Consider the following 18632-nt stretch of genomic DNA (forward strand, 5'->3'; position numbering starts at 1 on the left):
AGCAATGGCACATGTGGATTCCTACAGAGTAGAAAACTTTTTGTTGTTTTTTATTTCAGTGGTAAGACAATAGGTTCATAGCAGAGGGTGTGAAGTCCATTAAAATACCTGATAATTCAGCACGTGCTTTCTCTGTGCATTTATCTGTATTTATAAAATGAGGATTGGAAACAGCTGTGGACAGATGTGCTTCTCAGCACCCCATCCATAGTCAGCTCTCTGTATGTGTTGGTTGCATATGGCTGAAACAACTAATACTGTCATAAGAACCAGATGTGTTCCTGAGGCCCAGGGGTCTGAGTCCTCACAGCCACTACGGTGTTGTTCAGCATTCTTCTCATAAGCTCTGACACCCAACATTTGGCTCTGAGCATCTTTGCAAGACTTTTGGCTATGCAAAGAAAGGATACGTTTGGCTTTTCTCTAAAGCTATCAGGTGCTTCAAGCATTAAAACAGTAAACAGCACATCAAATGTTTCCCCGAAGGAATGACAAAGGAGTTTTGGTGAACTTGTCCTTCTGCTTGCCTGTTCTTAACAAGTTGTTACCCCTAATCTTCAGCCCCTACAGCCTTTGAAAACAGATTCTAAATAACATTTGAAAGGGATTAAATCATCAGCAGTGGGGAGAGTGATGGCCACATTCATATTTCTTCAGTCAAAAAGGGAGTGTTATAAAAATAACTTTGCAGATTGCTGGGAAATTTCATGTCTATTCCTCCATGATATTTGCATAACAATGCGAAGAGTTCAAGGCAGTGGTTCTTAAGTTCTGCAGCATACATTTCCAGAGCTGTGATATTAAGATAGACTAATGTTACCGCACAAAGCGAAAAGTTGTTTGATTTTCAACTTTTCAGCATTTTTTACTTTATCAAAGTACAGGTGTCTCCTTAATATCTCCACATCTCTTGGTGAGCCTTTGAGGAGAAAAGACAGCAGGAGGGAGAGAGGGGGAAAGAATAATGCAAGAAGAAGAGAGGAAATGGGGAGAATAATCATTGTCAAAGTATTATGTGGTGTTTGGAAAGAATTGAAAACACCATTTTCTTCACTGTACATAAAAGAGAATACCAAGTAATGCTGAGTAAATAACAGTACAGGAGATATCAGATAATAGAAAAGCAAGGTTATTTTAGATCACTGAAGTTTATATTCATAATTATTGTTTAGATTTAGAACTGTGGCACAGTTAATGTCATGGGGTACTTTCAAATCAAATTCTCATCCGATTTCTCCTTAAGACTGACTGCCTCCTATGGAGCTAGCAAGACAGGTCAATCAGCGAAGGGCTCACTGCCAAGGCTGCTGACCTGAGTTCAATCCCACAGAACCACAAAGTAGAAGGAGAGAACAACTCCTGTAAGTTGTTTTCTGAACTCCCTATGCACATTATTGCATGTGTTAACACAACACACACACACACACACACACACACACACACACACACACAAATGTAATAACAATAAAAAGAACTGCTCCTACTCTTTGAATAACTTTAGAGGTAGAGTTGAGTGTGGGAGATCTGAAATGGAATCCAGCTTCAGAAATTCTAGACATACTTCCTATTTTAAAATTTAAAAAAGTGGATAAGGGGTGTGGTGGAACAAAAGGTTTAACTCAGGGCCATGATGCTGTTTCCACAAGAAAATCAATACAAAGCACTCAACACAGACTCCACAAATATCCTCACAAAAAAATCATGGAAAATCTTAAATAAAATAAGCTTAACTATTGTAATATTTTGTTATAATGTTTACAGTTTTAACCAGAAGATCTAGTCTTGGTAATGATGTATTGTAGATTGCCTTTCTGAGAAAAGCCTAGTCATGGTAGAGGTTTGCTCATGAGACTAACTGGTTTAAACACAAGAACCTGAAGTTGTAGACAGTGGCCAAGCTATGACACTTTGTGGAAGGGGGAGAGGAGAAGTTGATCTTACTGGATCTCATTAAACTATGTTCTGCTTGGGCAGTTATATTAGCATATGTGGTATATATATGCACATAGATAGCAATATTTGTTTATTGATATACTAATTGATTTATGTCAAATGCATTTTGATTCATTTTAATTTTTAATGTATAACTTGACTTGAACTATAGTTTTATATTCTGTTTGATAGTATAATTCTCAAGATAAAAATAATCATCTTCCTCAGAATTTATTACAGCACTTTATGATTTATGTGATGAGTAGAGAAAATAAAGATAAATACCATTAGATTTTTTAGAAAACACAAAAAATTCTTTCATGACCTCTCCTCCTCTATTCATTTGTTTTAGCTTACTTCATATTTTCCTAATTTGGAATGATTAGTAATCAAAATATCTCATTTCAGGTTCAGTACAATATATGAATCTCAAAAAAAGATGCTGTATTTAGAAGTAAAAGAAAATGACACTTGTGGACTGTATTATTATTTGGATGAGAAGTGATATTTTATGGAGAGCTGCTCATTTGGGGTATCATGCTCCACCCACATACCTTCTAAACTTGTCCTTTATCATAGTACTCTCCTCAGGTGTTGATATAGAGCAACAAGGAGAGACCCAAGCCTTGTCTTTGATGTGCTACAATCAAGTCTCATAGGATGCTAAGCAGTCACACAACCTTTTCAGTGACAGGAAAAAGCAGAGGTAGGAAGGAGCAATAGCACATGGGTTAGGGCACAAAATTTCAGATCCAGGATTGACTTCAAATTTAGGTATACATACAGCAGGGGTGACAAAAATATTGATGAAAACATTCCTTTTTGCTGAGTGTCCTCACATAGTTAGGCATTTGGATCAGAGTTTCCAAAATGCCAAAAAGTCATGCAGTGTCTTTAACAGCCCTTGATTTATCTTAATATGCTATTTGTGGTTTGGTATTAATACATTTAATTTTCAAAGATTATTCTTTATTACCATCATATTTATACACTGGTTAATTACATAAGTGAAAGTCACCTATACAAAACAAATATTTTACTAAAGTTTAGTAAAATACTATGGGCAATTATTATTTTTGACTTATTGGAGTATAATTAATAACAAATAAAATGTGTATTTGAAATGGTATAGTTTGAAGAGCTATAGGAAGTAGATATTGTCTATTTACCATGACCAAATTAGTCAACACATCCATAGTCCTGGGTACTGATGTGGGCTGTTGAGGAACGTTATGATCCAATTTCTCAGAAAATTTCAAGTAAACAACACAGCAATCTTTTATGGACACTACTGATAGCTCTTTCCCAAACTTTGGCAGAGGAAGTCTGTCTGAAGACAAGATGTACTTCTTGCCATTATTAGGAGAGAAGGGCTCTTTCTTACTCCTTTTATTTGCTGTAAACACTAATAGGCACAGACAAAGGAAGTTCGTCATAAGTCCGATTTCTCTAAACAAAGGGCCTGGAAAAGGCTACCCAATGAGAAAGAAATCTTTAAAAAAAATGTCTAGTCTGGGTCTTAAATAGCCAGACCTTGGGAAGGGGGCAGCAGCAGAGAGCTTACATCTGGTCCATACACACAAGGCAGAGGGAGAGTGCTGTGCTAACTGGGAATGGAATGGACTTCTGAAACCTCAAAGCCTGCCCTCAGTGACACACCTCCTCCTACAAGGCCACACCTCCTAATCCTTCCCAAACAGCTCTACCAACTGAGGACTAAGCATTCAAACATATGAGCCTATGGGGGCCATTCTCATTCAAGACATCACAAACAAGGATACAAAAGTACTTAACAAAAGAGTAAGGTAGATTTCAGCATTATGTATTATGACTGTGACCAAGAATTATCCAAGGAAACAGTCCTTGTTCAGCATTTCAGAGTTACTTGATGTAATCTACTACTAAGCTACAAAGTATTATTGCATGTTCATATAAGTTCATGCATTAAAACATGTGACAAGATACTATGTTTCCAAATGGCTTTTTCATATGCCTTTCATTTTGGTTACCCCTCTTCTACTACCTCATTGTCTCCTTCTCCCCTGACTTCCCACTCTGTTCAAAGCTTTCTGTTCTCAGTGATTTCCCTTCTCCCCTTTTATTTTACCTACTGTCCTCATCCTTGAAAGCATCCCTGTCAGTGGCCCCTTTCCAATTTCCTGGCTTCCACAAATACTCCCAGTTAAACACACAGAATATAAGATTTAGAGTTAGGATCCACAGATGACAAAGGAGGGCCAAGCGTGGTGTTTGTCTTTCTGGGTGTGAGTTACCTTATTAAACACAACTTTTCCTATTTATATCCATTTGCATGCAAATTTCATTTTTTTTCTTCACAGTTAAATGAGAAAGGAAGAATCACGGTCCAGTTATATACCCAGTGATGACATCACAGGCTCTAATGATAGTTCCGAACCCATGGTGGTACAAAGGACCCTGATTTAATTCAATGAGTCAAAAATGGGGAGGGGTTTGTAAGGAGAAGGGATATTGGTGCTGGGAAGTAGATAAGGGAGGAGGTGAGAGTAAACAATAATTGTGAAATCATATGAACTGCATGAAACACAGATGAGCCATCTCTCTGAACCCAAGAATAGCTTTACAGAAAAGAACTTGAGAAGCTAGCTAGATGGCTCACTCATTAAAAAGCACTTGCTGTAGGATCATAAGGACAAGAGTCCAAATCCCAGCACCCCCATAACAAGCTAGTCAGCCCACAAACACTATTGAGTCACACACATACATACACACACATACACACACACACACACACACACACACACACACACACACACACACACACATTTCCACCTGAATGCCTCAGTCAGAGACATTTTATGACCAGTTTCTCAGCCCATGGTTCCCCCATCTCCCAAGACTTAAACAAATGTAGTTTACAAGTCTGGGTTTAAAAGGCAACTGGCTCCTCTGTTGGAAGTCACTTTAAGGTACAGAAAAAGAACTCTTATTTTATGAGTCTAATTATCAGGTTTAAGTGAAGCTGGCAGTCTGGAAAGGTTCGATAAAATGGCTTCAGGACAACAGCAGACTTCAGGAGAGCCGCGCCAACCTATCGTCTTAAATGAAACCGAGTACTTCCGGCTAACGTCTTTATTTCAGTGTACTATATAATAAAAGGGGATTTTTTGGAAAGAATCCACCAGCAAAGATGAAGCAAATGAAGTGAGACACATTTTAGTTGCTAAACAGAACCCACTTCACAAAGACATGGTGCTCTAGAAATCTGAATCTGTGTTATTAAACAAAAACATTAATTATGTGGTTTTCATCAGCACAGAACAATGTAGTCATTATACAGAATGTTCCATGTGTCATGATTTTCCCTTTACTGCCAAGTTGAGTCTGTACTAAAACAGCTACAATGAGAATTAGAGCACTGAGTCCTGGGCTGCAGGAATAAATGGGCACAGGTTTGGTTTGGTTTGTTTGTTTTGTTTTTAAGCATCATGACATTAAAACTGAAACATTTCAGCTTGACTAAGAAGTATTGGTTTAGAAATCAAACAATAAAAATTTTAAGCTATGATTTTTAAAGCTGATCTGTGGCTCCATAAAGCATTTATATAAGAGCATGAACTCAGACGTTTTGCAATGGGAGATGATGCAACATAGTGGAATGTTTCCAATAGGGAAACAAAAACATGTGCCTCCTTCATAAGCAGGTGTAGTATCTGTTCAGGGAACTCATGTTATAACCAGATGAATGCTTGCAATTTGCCTGGTGGAATGTTTCATAATGTGACTTCAAGTGCCCCTGAAGGGTCCAGGAATATAGAAATATAAAATTATAAGCTTAAGAGATAAAAACTGACAGTCATCAGCTCTAAAGGTTAACTGCTAACAATGGCTCTCTGCTTTATAGCAGCTCCTCTGTCAACAGCCAGGGGTTAACTTTTAACCCTCCTGCCCGTTATAGCCAACAACTGCCGGGACCAAAGTTAACTTTTAATAGTTTCTATGTGACTCCTCGCATACACCTGGTGCCTGATACTATAAAAGGTGTCCAGTATCTGCCTCCTCCATTGCCACAGCCCCAGAATTCCACCATTGGCTATGGTCTCAGCTAGCTGATAAGCTTTTGTACCCCACTGATTTTTTTTTCATTTTTTATTTTTCTGAAATAAAGTTTGCTTCCGATTTAATAGACTTTGGTGATCTGTCCCCTATTATTGCTTATGAGACCCTGGACTCGAACATTGGCGCCAAAACCCAGGATCTTTCGCTATACTGGTTCTGGTGGGGTGGTAGGGACGGACCTCAAGCCTCTGGCAAACTTATTCTACTGGTTTTGGCCAATCAGTAAGTTTCTGGTTCTGGTATCTGGTGTCCGGACAGACTGGAGCTCAATAAGAGTAGGTGGACACACCAGTGACCTCTGAGCTGGAGAAGGCGGAGGACACTCCAAACCCTCTTCTGGTGGTTGGGTTGCTTATCTGCAGCCCTTCGGGACAGGTTTGGGACTGGTTGGAATCCTGACGTCCCTGCACCCAGCGTTCTTCCTTCTGAATGTCTCCTCTATTCTGTTCCTTGTGTTACCTGTTGTCAGTCTCTTTGTGATGATTGTGAGTAAATTAATGTTTACCCTGGGCCAAAGTCCTCTAGCCTCAGGCCTTCTTCAGGTTTGTTTTCTCATTTCCAGGATGTCAGGAACGGAAAGGGAGTTTTTGCCACCCTTCCCTGCCCTTTGCTGCCTCAGGAGTCCAGGCTTCCCAAGGCAGTTGGGCTCACTCCAGTCTTCGGAGCAGCCTGCAGCCAGGGAGAGGATCGCCCCTCCCCCGCAGGTACCACAGTCACCGGAATACCGAGGAGGAGCCCAGAGGGAGAGGGCAAAGGAGACTATGAGGCCTGGCATCGCGGGTGGCCACTGCCAGCCGCTTCTCCTGGATGATAATTTTTTAGATCCCAGCAGAAATGGCACATGCTCCATAGCAGCACAGGAAACACCAGGGTCAAACAGCGAGGGAGCAGGAAAGCAGGAACGGCCTGGCGCCCCTCCCCCGCCTAAAAATTCAGCTGAGGAAGTAAAAAAAGTTTTGTCTGGTTTGAATGCATGAAGGTGGCTACTAAATGCTTATTTCTTTTCTTTTTTTTTTTTTTTTAATTTTATTAACAGGGGAGAGCGCGCACGCAGTCCCCTACTACCATTAATTTTGCAATCGAGTTTCCCGCATTTGGGGAAATCGCAGAGGTCAACACCCTCCAAGTGCAATGGGTGAGCCTCGCCCTGGGAAAACCACCTGCTTGATCATGGTGTCTCCCCTGCCAGGTAAGTATTAAATGCTTATTTCTAAATGTACAAATCAACTATGTTCAATATATACTGGCTGCAGCCCTTATTTACTGCGCAAACTTAAAATTTACCTCTAGATGTCCTTCTGGTCATTGGGTCTAATATAATAAAGGTTAATAATAACAATAATAATATTTTAGATTTATACTATACGCTCATATCTCAGGACTTATAAATTGCTTATGAGATATGGTTTAAATCTATATAATTTATAACAAACTTGGCTTTAAGCTTATGATAAAGGGCTTATTATTAAAGTTCCATATATGAGTATATGTTTAAGATATAACTTATACATGCTTATAATTTAGATTCAGCTATTAAAAAATCTTCTGTTTGTTTCAAATGTTTCATGTTGGGACAATTGTTAATATAAATTTGAGAATTATTCCTGTTATGGTATATGCATGTATTTTTCTTGTTTAAAATATTTTAACCATACTATATATATATATATATATTCTAGACTACTGAGGGAAACCACAAGAAAGATTTTGGTAAAAATTTCTCTGTTGTCTGGAAAGCACGAGAAAAGGCGAGAGGAGATATAAATTATGTTGGTTATGGTTTCTCATACTTGTAAATACTGAATTTGAAATTTGACTATATTAGGTTAATTGTGGTTGATCTTCATTTTAAAAATAGCTAATGATTCTTCACTACAAAATGTTTATGTTAAACATAGAGATATATATGGGCACGTATATGACTTGGATTTAACCCTATACATATGAATATAACTTGGATCCAACTGTGTATGTATGTACATGTAATTATTGTTTAGAAGAACATTTTTTTTTTTTTTTTAAAGATTTTATTTATTTATTAGGTTTACAGCATGTGTGACTGCAGGCCAGAAGAGGGCACCAGATCTCGTTGCAGATGGTTGTGAGCCAACATGTGGTTGCTGGGAATTGAACTCAGGACCTCTGGAAGAACAGTCAGTGCTCTTAACCTCTGAACCATCTCTCCAGCCCCAGAAGAACATGTTTTAAACAACAACCATGTGGCTTTTGGTAGCCATGTTTTACTAAGGTTATAAAGATCTATTAAGATTAGCAAAAGCTAATTTAGTGATTTACACATAAGTACTTATGTCGTTGCCAAATGTTCAACAGCAAGCTTCTAGAGAATTTAAATAGATGGCTACATATGTTTAATAAATAAGATATTTGATAAATATTAAAGCTGCACCTTTATACACAAGAATGTACATTGCTCTGACAGTTAAACTTTATAATTTAAGAATCACCCAGATGATAAGATGATAATGGTTTTAAAAACATAAAGGATCCTAAGAAACAGCTAATGATTACAATATATCACAGGGCTAGAGTTCCAGAGAGAGTCCAGTTGCAATGATGGATCTTAACAGTTTTAGAAACGCTACAGCCAGATAGTCACCAGAAGCATCAGCCACAATGAAATGGAGCAGGCTGAAATTTAGAAGGCAGGCTATGTATATACTGCCAAGAATAGGACCAAGGATGGCTGGGGTGGTGGTGGCACATGCCTTTAATCCCAGCACTTTATGAGTTCAAGGCCAGCCTGGGCTAGAGAGTGAGTTCCAGGAAAGGCACAAAGCTACACAGAGAAACCCTATCTCAAACAAACAAACAAACAAACAAACAAAAACAAACAAAAAAAAACAAACCAAACAAACAAACAAAAAAAGAATAGGGCCAAGGAAATGATCCAAGCCTCTAAGTTAAAGAACCAAAAGGATTGTGAATGAATCCCAGATATTGGACTTTGGGATTGTTTGCACTCTGGAGCTTGATTTTACTTTATACAGATTGTGGTGATGCCATGTTTTCTCCCTCTTAAAGTAAAAGAAGATACTTTATTATTTATATTGCAAAAAGACATTTGAGAGATCTTAACCTTTTTAAGAACAGTTTTTAAAATACTTAAATTGTTAAGGCTATGGGACATTTTAAGTTTATAAAATGCTCTGTATTGTTAATATTTGGACTTAAAATAAAAGGCTAAAAATTAGGGCCACAGCCTCAGAATTCCAACATTGATTGTGGTCTCAGGTGCCTGATAAGCTTTTGTGCCCCATGGTATTTTATTTTTTTAATTTTTAATTTTTTTATTTTTCTGGAATAAAGTTTGCTTCTGGTTTAATAGACTTTGGTGGTCTTTCTTCCATTATTTCAAGACCCCCGGACCCAACAACCCAAGATCATCACACAAAGAGACATTAAATTATATGGAATTTAATTATATATATATATATATACTTATATATAATTATATATATTCCAATATATTATATATATAATATATTGGAAATGGTATTCACTTTCAAATTCTCTCCTTGAAAAATTTTATCCATTTTTATTTTGTGTTTGAGTGTTCTCTCTGCATGTATTTAAGTGCACCACATAACATGCAGTGCTCAAAAAAGCATGGAAACGATGAGGGATTTCCTGTAACTTGAGGTACCAAGGGTTGTGAGCCTCCACGTAGGTGCTGTGAACCAAATCCTGGCCCTCTGTAGGAGTAGTCAGTGCTCTGAACCCCTGAACTACCTCTCCAGGCCCTTCTATCTCTCTCTTTAGATTTATTTACTTATTTATTTGTATGTGTGCAAGACTGTATGAGCCTATGTGCACACACACAAAAACATACACTCCCTTTCTCCTTTCCTGATTTCACTGCTATTTTAGGTCATATGTAGTAATCTAAAGAATTGGAGCTTACATCTGCAAATAAGACAGAGCATGTGGCATCTGTCTCCTTTCCAGTCCCAGTTGCTGTTGGAAAGTCCAGATTTTTAAAACAATATAGGCTGTTGCCATTGATTGTTTCTCAAAACTTGTAGGTAAGGTCCTATTGCTGATGACACACTTTGAACATAGGACTTATAGGAGTTGAGCTGGACTAGCGCTCATAGGATCAGATGTTATGCAAGATGCCACGAGAGAAAAGCAATCCATAATTATTCCCAACTATAACTATGAACCACAATGACCAGACTGACTTCTGCCAATGATGCAATAGTGTCACTTAAAATCTTGGGGGTAACTAATGGCATTATAATCAGACTTAAGGGCCACTCAATAGGAGGGAATTTATACCTGGTATTGTAAATCTAGCTAGCTACTCATGGATGGTGTTATGTAGCAGTTTCCTGAGTCTGAAACTTCCCATCTTATAGGGAAGATACAGGATATTAAAGAGAGGTGAAGCATTCCATCCTGCAGGGAACCTCCTTAGATTTCTGGAATAAACAACAGAATAGCTTCAGGAAATCCTTGAAACTGGCCAGATTCACTCGGCGCCTCCCTCCTAGGGCATTAATAAGTAGGAAGGACTGGTGAGAGATGCTCTCAGACAAGCAAAGCTGCTAGAAGAAGCATAGACCAGCTTATCTGTCTGGAGGAGGCTCAAACCAACTGAACCACCCAGAAAAGGTACTCTCCATCTTGTTGAGCTGCCTGCATGTTGTGCAGAACAGTCCACATTTTCAGCCTTTGTGTGAGCTGTCACTTTTGGCCAGCTTTCGTGATTCTGCTGGTTTTGAGTTAATTCTGTTACTGTAAGTAACCACTCACCCGTATTCCTGTAAGTAACCCAGTAAAACTCAGGAGTTCACCATTTGCAATTCAGTGATTATCCTTACTTTGGTCTGTCATCAGTTCCCTATCGCACCTTCCCAGAAACAGTATAACCATTAGAGAGGTCATAGACTGTAGAAGAGAACAGACAGCTACCATGTTCCAACACCTGTGTAGTTTCTAACTGCATTCAAAATAGTTATCCTTATTCCAACAGATACATGTAACTCTCATCCCTTGTACTGTTTTGGTTTCTATTGCTGTAATTAAGACTATGACCAAAAGCAACACATCTCAATCATAGCCCATCATTGAGGAAAGCCAAGACAGGGACTCAAGCATGGCAGGATCCTGGAAGTAGGACCCAAGCAGAAGCTATGGGGGATACTGGTTTCAGGCTTGCTCTCTGTAGTTTGGTCAGCCTACTTTCTTAGAAAACCCAGAACCACCTGCTCATGTGTGGGACCACTCACAGTATGCTGGGCTCTCCCACACAAGCTTTCCTACAGGCCAATTGAGGTTCCCTCTTCCCAGATGACTCTAGATTGTGTCAAATTGACAAAAAAAAATCTAACCAGCATTTCCCTCATCCAAGAGGCTTCTTTTTGCAGCAGATAAAGACTATTACAGAGATCCATAACTGGATAAAATGCAGAGAATGAATGACCATGGGGTGCCAGCTACCCCATGTAGTTGTACCATGTAATGGTATAGATGTACCATGGGGTACATCTACAATACAACCTCTATACCCAAGGCTTGGGGAATATCACAGAAAGGGGGATAGAAGGATTGTAAGATCCAGAGCACTAGGATGTCTGTTGCAAGATAGTATCTTTTAGACATGACAGGAGCTGTACCCAGGAAATCTCAACAATATTGTTCCCTAAACAACACCTGCATAATGACTACACCAGTTGACAGAGCAGCATGAATGAGAGAATTTTCACAAAGCCCCTCCCTGAGATAAAGAGCTACAGGTAATCAATAGCTGCTGAGAGAGAGAGAGAAAGAGAGAGAGAGAGAGAGAGAGAGAGAGAGAGAGAGAGAGAGAGAATCAATTTTCTCCATGGATGAGCTCCCAATAGGTTATCCATCTCATGTTTTCAGCCCAATACTCATATGCATATGGGCAACTCAGCAGGTTTTGTGTGTGTGTGTGTGTTTGTGTGTGCGCACGTGCGTGCATGTATTTAAAACAATAATTATAGAAGAGGCTTAAATTTGAGAGTGAGGGTTGCATGGGAAGAGTTGGAGGGGAAGAGGGAGATGTAAAAATTATATGAATACAATACTTTTGGATGAAATTCCCCCCAAAACATTATTTTAGTCATAGGTCTTATTTTAATCTTTTTGTTGAAAACTTAAAAATGAACATCTCTCCACAACTTATCCATAGTTAAGTTAGCTGACTTGGTAAAATGGGTATTGAAAAGTTGTACATAAGGGAAATTAGCTTAAGGTATGGCTTTGTGGAAAACACCACAATAAGAAGGCAGTACTATTGACTGTTTAAGCATATACTGTATACAAGTTATTTTACGTTCAGAGATAATCTTGGATAAAATATTCCTTTTAGAGCCTACACTGAAGCAATTATGTGCATTATCAAATGAAGCAAGGAACATTTTCAAACAGTAGCCATAGACTGACAAAGGGGATGGGACAGAAAGTGATGCTTGTGGCCATTTTAGCTACTGCAGCTGGGAAGAGGAATCTGGTCAGGTGGAATCTGAGCAGGGCTGAAGGATGAGCTAGGGAGCAGCAGGGCTGAAGCTCAGAAATTGCAAAGGCATTGGTGAGATGTTCTGTTTCTTCTAAAAGCAGTAAGAAAACAAACGTGGTCAGGGGAGAGTGTCTGGTGCGAGAGAGGTCCAATGATGTAGGAAGATGGACAAGTAGGCATATCATGTGGGAGGACTGTGTGGACAATAATAATAGCTGCATTTTATCCTAATTGTAAAAGGAAGTCTTTCCAGGGTTGGCCAAGGAAATGGCGTGATCTCATTAAAATCGTAAAGAGATCCCTTACAGTTGTGTAGAGAGCAGGTTTGAGAGTGGTGGGATGACAAGGTACAAGTGAGAGGAATGTTGTGAGAACTCTCTTGGGAGACATGGTGATGCCTAGCCTGGGGTCCAGGAGGGAAAGAAAAAGATGGACTTGAGCTGCTTCCAAACATGGGTGATGGCCCTTGCTGATGCATTAGGACTGGAAAGGAGAGAGAAGGAGAAGTTAGGTAGACGCCTGGGTTGGGGGCTTCATGAGTCATCTATCATGCTGCTGACTAGCAGCAGGGAAGAAGCAAAGCTGGAGGCAGAAAGCATGAGGTCTTCGTGAGGTACTGGTTTCCAGGTGATTTACAACACTGGGAACACCTGATAGGTTGATACACAATAGAAAAGATCAAGCCAAGGCTACTGAGAAGAATTCTGGATATGTTGGCATCTAAACAGCATAGTTTAAAATGTGATTGAATAAAATCACTTGTATGAGCTTCTCTTCTCATTGTGGGAACAAAGTATCTTATTAAAAAGAACAAACTTGAGGGGAAGTTTATTTTGGCTCAGAATTTGAAGTTTTAGTTCATCATGGTGTGAAAGGAATGGGGAAAGGAGCATGGGGCAGCTGGTCACATTAAGTTCACAACCAGGAAGCAGAGAAATATGAGTATTGGTACTCAGCTGGTGTCCTGGTCAGTGTTATGTCAACTTGACATAAGCTAGAGTCATCTGAAGGAGGAACCTCAATTAAGAAAATGCCTACTGTAGGACATGTTCTAATTAGTGATTGACATGGGAGGGTCCAGCCTATTGTGGGTGGTGCCATGCCTGGGTTGGTGGTCCAGGATTACATAAGAAAGCATGCTGAACAAGCCATGAGGAGCAAATCAGTAAGTAGCACCCTTCCGTGTCCTCAGTATCAGCTCCTGCCTCCAGGTCCCTGCCCTGTCTGAGTTCCTGTCCTGAATTCCTTCAATGATGGACTACAGTGTGGAAGTGTAAGCCAAATAAACCCTTTCCTCCTCAACTTGCTTTGGTTATGGTGTTTCATCACAGCAGTAGTAACCCTAACTAAGACAACTGGATTTCTCCTTCTTATTCTGCTCAGAACCAGAGCCCATGGAATGTTGCTTCCCATAGTCAGGGTGAGTTCTCCTACCTCAATTAACCTAGCCTAGATTATCCTTATAGGCATGCCCAGAGCTTATCTTTTAGATCCTGTCAAGTTGACAATAATAAGCATCATAATGGTTATACATGTTGAAATATCATGTCACAGTGTCCATGTACAATAAAATGTACACTCAAGGCTTTAGTTAAACTGATGTCAAGCTTTGCAGTTTATACAAGCATACAAACTATAATCAAAATACATAATGATAACTAGAAACCATGATGGACCTCAACATTCAGTCTTAAAGAACTTTGATCATATTCTCAAAAGGAGTTTGTTTAAATTCTAATTCAACAGTCATGTTGAGCTTTTGCCTATATAGGATTTATATATTAATATTTTGACATTCTAAAATTTTACAATTTGTCAATTCGTCTGATAGTAAAAAGTATTCCTCCCTACTCTTCTCACGGACTTGAGCCATTTCTGAATAACCTCAAAGTTTCTGGAGAGGAGAAGGTCTGCTCACTTTATAACACACCAAGTACTTTGAGGTCCAACTTGAAGTTCGACCCAGCATAAGAATTTCCAGCAATGTCTACAAATCCTAGGCAAAAGAACACATGCTAGCTAGCCGTTTCAAACACCACTGTGTACAACTGCCACAGCTAAATTCCAGGAGAAATTTTGGTGGAGCGCAGTTCCATTCTTCAGACTTCTACAGACATGAAGCAAAGAACATATCCATTGAAGCCTTTGTTGTCAAACTGGACAGCTTGTCATTATATGTTTTTAAATTCAGCTAAAGGAAGGCCAAAGGATTAAAGAAATCCTGAACCTAGGCATAGTCAATCCTCTCCAAAAGTTCTAAAGGGCCTAGTTTTCTAAATGAAGTCATGGAAAGTATTTTTAAAACACTATTGTTCTCACCTTGGGCTAGATTTTCCCCAGGACAGAGAACTGGCTCCCATTGGAAGCTATCAGGGCACACAGGGGGATTAATACACACTCCATGCAGCAACTACAGATTTATCAATTACTCCTTCATCTGTTTAGCTATGGGCTGATTTCTTTGACTTTCAAAAACCAAAAGGAACACAAGTAGTCCTTAAGGACAGAGATACACAAACAGCTTTCCAAGTTTGTTCTAAGATTCAAGTGAGCTAACTCAAAATGTCAATCCAAAATTCTCTTCACAAAATCGTTCTGGAATTAGAAAGGAGCAGGAAGGAGTTTTGGTTTTCTGAAACTTTGGGTTCCACAGGAAACGGAGAAAGTTTCTGATAATCTTTCCTGGCTCACATCAAAATCAGAATTTTGTATATCGATAAACAGACAAGAAGTGGAGCAAAACCACTTTACAAAAAATGAGTGTAAACTGTGGTGGCACAGTTGTAATCCCAGTCCCAGAAGGCTGCAGCAGGAAGATTTTGAGCTCAAGAACAATATGACCATGTCTCCAGTGTCAACTACACCAGCTGAAAATAGTGACATGGAAGGTTTTTGAAGCAACAATCTCCCTTTGCCTCTATGTCACCAAGAGTTGACATTTAAATAATGTCAACAAAAAGGTAGCAAAAATATACAAAGACATTACATCAACGTGGGTTTTTAACTTCAGATTAGGTTTGTGAGCGATTGAAATGGCCCAGCAGGTAAAAACACCAGTCATGCAAACCTGAAGAAGACCTGAGCCTACATTTCCACACTTACCAATATACACCTTGTAGACAGCACCAGCAGAGTAGGGTTGCCTTACCAAAATACCTTGTTCTGAGTGGCTTTTAGGACAGCAATCTATTGTCTTAATGCTGGAGGCAGAAAATCCAAGATGTGGTGCTGGAGGCTTGGTTCTTCCTAAAGTCTCCTTGCATTCCTCAGCTCACAAACTGTTATCCTTGCTGCCTCTTTGCCTGGTTGCCTTCCTGCAGACATATTGATGTCCTTCTCTTTATGAAGATGCCTGTCATGTGTCCTCACTCTAAGGGCTTCTCGTTAGCTCAACCACCCCGTAAAGAACTTACTTGCAAATTTGGTGACATTCTAAGGTTCTGAAGGTTAAGCTGTTGCTGTAAGAATATGGGAGGGCCACAGTCCAGCTTATATTGGAGACCACATGCATGGCTAGTTTATTTCTCTTTATATTAAAAATGACAACAACCATTCATTCACAAATGCAAGGTTAAGGTAACAATGAACCTCATCCCTTTCCCCAGATACTGCATAAAAATCTCAAATAAAACTGTAGACTTTGCAGTAAGGATACTATAACGGCTAAAGAAACTCCATTTTGTGCTAGGTATCCATTTTGGTACCTTATAGCCTGAAGCTTGTCTCTTACTGCAAGATAAGTTCCAGCAACACTGACTCTTTACCCTCACCCAGGAATGTGCAGCCATGGCCATCACTTGTGATATGACTAACTGCTGATTTTGGATTTTGTAACTTGCTTATGCAGACATTCAAGGACTATGTTGAGGTCACTTTAACCATCTAATCTGAGAAGAGCAGAACAGCTCTTGTGGTTTTGGCCTTTAAAAGCCCTTCCTTCACTCTCTAGGTGACAAGTCTCTGATTTGGGTTAAAGACTGTGGCTCTGCTAGCAGCTTTAATAATTTGACTAATTGTAACCTGAATTGAGTCTGGTGGTCTTTTCCTGTTGGTCTCAAACTCTGTAACAATATCTTAACTTTCCTGCATCCAGGGGTCTTGAGAATGGCAATCCTGCCAGGCACCCCACAGGAACTACCCTGCCGTCTCCTGAGGTTCCTTATCCACCCTTTAAAAGTAGCAAATTTAAACCCCACCCAAATCCTATACATGACTATCATAAAGACAATGACCCGTAACACTTCTTTGACGGTCCACACACTAGTATCTTCTTTCTTCCTCTTTTTCTTAATTTTTGTGCTTGACTCGATGTTAAAACATCTTCAGCAAGCTCCAACTCTGCTTCAAACATTTAATAAATGTGAGTAGCTAAGTGTTCATAAAAGGATGACTGGGTAAGGATAATGTGTGTGGAGAAATAGAGAGAGATTGTTTAGCCCTTAAAAAAAAGAAATTGTTATTTGTGACAACTAGATGAGAATGGAAACACTATGCTAAGTGAAAAAAAAAAAGCCAGACAAAGAAAGCTAAGTGCTGCTTGCCTGGGGATTAGCTCTGCTCCAAAGACTCTCTTTAGTGTCCTGCAGCTTGGCCTGAGGTAGAAAGGGCTGCAACCAAATCACTACAAACTCAAATCTTGGGAACTATGAGCCAAAGTAAACTTTACTTATTTAATTTGATTTTCTCAGGTGTTTTCATGGCAACAGAAAGCTGGTGACCACATTGGCGTGTACAAAAATCACATTCTTTTTTCCCTCAATCGAAAGTTTGCAGTGCAATTTCTCTGCCTGAGTGCCCTGCACTCAGGCATGAAACCCGTCATTACCTCAGTCCATTCATTAACGTACTCTGCAGGGATCTCATGGGCCCCTACTAGGAAGGCACTAGAGAATCAAACAGACACCCTTGGCCTTGCCACTTCTCTTGATGGAAGCCAGTTCTCTCTTTGATGTCCGTTCATGGCAGGCACTGGGTTCTATAAATTCATTACTCATCTCATCTTTTTTTTTTTCACAATTTCTTGCAGAAAAAAAAATAAAACAAAACAAAACGTTTTTCTCCTTACATCAGTTTTACTTAACATCAGTGTAACAGCTACCAAGTTGATCCATGCCTCTACCTCTGTCTTATTCCACCCATCCTACCCAATCACTCCAGGTGATTAGCAACATTAGCTTTTAACTACTATCATTATCACCACTAGTCAAGAGAGACATTTGTCAGAGTATCTGGGCCTTTTGAAGAAAAATAATCCAATTCAGGAGCTGAGGAGACCAGAGGCAATGTGTAGAATATATATTCCTACTTTGCCCCTTAAATGTTAAGTCCCCTTGGAAGTCACTTATCTCATCAAGACCTGTTTGTTCCAGATAAAACATTAGGGTTAAAACTGTAACTAGTTCACAAGTTGCTGTGAAGGACATCGGCTCACACTTGTTTCTGCAGTTGAAAACTACAGCCATCAATACTGTCTGGTCCAAGCCTTAGATTATTTTCCACTCACAACCCCTTTCCACCCAATAAATTTTAAAGTGATCTTGGATATTTAGATACAGAAAGTAGGTCTACAAATAAAAACTTTACTACTAATGAATAACAAACATATTCAAGATAATTTTTTTGTATACAGATAATTTTACCATTGAAGATAAAAGCAAGTTTGCATACTAATGAGGTGAACATGCTTATCTTTGCATAAAGAATAAAATATTTGATGAATTCACAATACTTCAAGACACAAAGCATCTCCAAGAATTTTTCAGAGTTGATCAATATTTTTATTGTGTAATTGCCAATGGTCAGAAGACAGTTTTGCATCAATGCACATTACAATATAAAGGTATGCTTCAGGACATTTCAGAAATTATTAGAGACTCCCAAGTCAACATTTATTAACCTTTTTTTAATGAAACTCAAATTAGCCTAACAAATAGCAATTTTAAAAGCCAAACATTCTAGCATAGTATAATCCAATCCGATTTGGTATTTATATACTGAGAAATGGTCATAGGAAAGTATTAAAATTATTTATTTTCTGCAATTATACCATGTTTCTGTAAGAGACAAAAACTTTGTATATGTATTCAAACACTGCAGT

General features: G+C 39.1%; 1 protein-coding gene and 1 non-coding gene across 2 annotated transcripts in view; both read right to left on the reverse strand.

The window, feature by feature from the left end:
* Synpr (synaptoporin) overlaps positions 1-18632 on the reverse strand; it is a 352659-nt gene that overhangs the window by 248276 nt on the left and 85751 nt on the right. The window lies entirely within an intron of this gene.
* Positions 7064-7227, reverse strand: LOC131920205 (U1 spliceosomal RNA). The gene has a single exon (XR_009381552.1). It is a non-coding gene; the product is annotated as a U1 spliceosomal RNA (small nuclear RNA).

This window comes from Peromyscus eremicus, chromosome 9 (genome assembly GCF_949786415.1).
Source record: "Peromyscus eremicus chromosome 9, PerEre_H2_v1, whole genome shotgun sequence".
NCBI classification, from domain to species: Eukaryota; Metazoa; Chordata; class Mammalia; order Rodentia; family Cricetidae; genus Peromyscus; species Peromyscus eremicus.